This window comes from Oncorhynchus mykiss, chromosome 4, assembly GCF_057628025.1.
Source record: "Oncorhynchus mykiss isolate SJ-2025 chromosome 4, ASM5762802v1, whole genome shotgun sequence".
Taxonomy (NCBI): Eukaryota; Metazoa; Chordata; class Actinopteri; order Salmoniformes; family Salmonidae; genus Oncorhynchus; species Oncorhynchus mykiss.
The window spans coordinates 5165989-5167500 of NC_143025.1; the positions used below are offsets into that span (position 1 = coordinate 5165989).

At 39.6% G+C, this 1512-nt stretch overlaps 1 protein-coding gene across 2 annotated transcripts in view; it reads right to left on the reverse strand.

Annotated features, from left to right (window-relative positions):
- Window positions 1-857: 857 nt before the first annotated feature.
- Window positions 858-1512, reverse strand: part of LOC118963983 (E3 ubiquitin-protein ligase TRIM16-like) — an 8912-nt gene continuing 8257 nt past the window's right edge. For both annotated transcript variants that reach the window (XM_090230847.1, XM_090230846.1), the window contains one exon: window positions 858-1512. This exon is cut by the window's right edge and continues 1334 nt beyond it. The gene's annotated coding sequence lies outside the window, so the exon portion shown is untranslated.

A 1512-nucleotide genomic window follows, 5' to 3' on the forward strand; every position in this document is an offset into this window, starting at 1 on the left:
TAATCTCTCCTTCCTCCTGAAGTGGAACACTCCTTCTCTACTCCTCACAAATGTAAAAGCATTGGATTGGTGTTGACATGGGGTAGAGGGAGTTTACATAAACCAGTCATTTCCTTTAAATCCATGAAGGGAAGTGGGAGAGAATCAGATAAAGTTGTGGAGATGAAGGAATATGTGAAACCCTCCAGGTACAGATACTGTATGTAGAACCATAGTAAAGACCAGTATGGACTATCAATACAGGTACTGTATGTAGAACCATAGTAAAGACCAGTATGGACTATCAATACAGGTACTGTATGTAGAACCATAGTAAAGACCAGTATGGACTATCAATACAGATACTGTATGTAGAACCATAGTAAAGACCAGTATGGACTATCAATACAGATACTGTATGTAGAACCATAGTAAAGACCAGTATGGACTATCAATACAAAGTGTCCATTTAGAATGAGGCCCAGTTCAATGAGAGGAAGTCTTAACAGAACTGGGGGATGACAGACAGGAAGTGGGGGGGTGGAGATCTAATATATTTTTGTGCCAAACACTAAAGCATGATATTGTAATAAATCTACACCCTATTCCCTACGTAGAACACTACTTTAGACCTGGTCAGAAGCACCGTGGTGCACTACATAGGGAATAGGGAACCATTTGGAACAGACAGTAATTCCCCTGAACATCTTCCTCTTCCTCACCTGGTTTCTTGAACAGCCCTTCACTCCTCCCCTCTTCCTCCCCTCCTCCCTTTTCATTCTATTCTATCAGCCACACCACTAGCTCACCTCCACACAATACATTTACAAGTTAAAGACACACCTTGGAATAAATAACAAAGGAAAACTATTACTAGATGAAGTTGAGTGTTTTTTATTATTTCCCATCACCATAAATCATATTTAATCACTGAACAGTAGCAGACCTAACTTCATCTGTTCCTGACTCTGGATAGTGGATTAAAAAGACCATCAATCTCCAATGATATTAAAGTACTATTCTGAACATTACTGATATACTGAGTGGCAAGTCAAGATATCTGCTGGTTTTATTGTTTGGTCAACAGCACCACCTGCTGGACAGGTTTAATGTTGCTGGACTGAGCAGTATGGGAGGATGAAAGATGACACATTTAGGGCCGGTTTCCTGGACATCTACATTGAACATACTGTTTAGTCCAGGACTAGGATTCATCTGTGTCTGGGAAACCAGACCATATAGTTTAGTAGAAAGTAAGTGATACCAGCTTGTAGTGGGCTGACTAGTCCTGAATTGTCCTTTAGTTCCTGGACCATTTTCCATGCAGCTCCAGGTGACAGAGAACACATCAATTAGGACCGAGCCAACAAGCTGATCAATGATACTGAGGAGAATTACATAGAGACAGAGAACCAACTGAGAAAACATATCAATGGTTCTGAATGACAACCAATATACATCAACACCAGACATCATGATTCATGAAAATGTACAAGATTAAAACATTGTATTGAATTTTAATTAATAACAAAT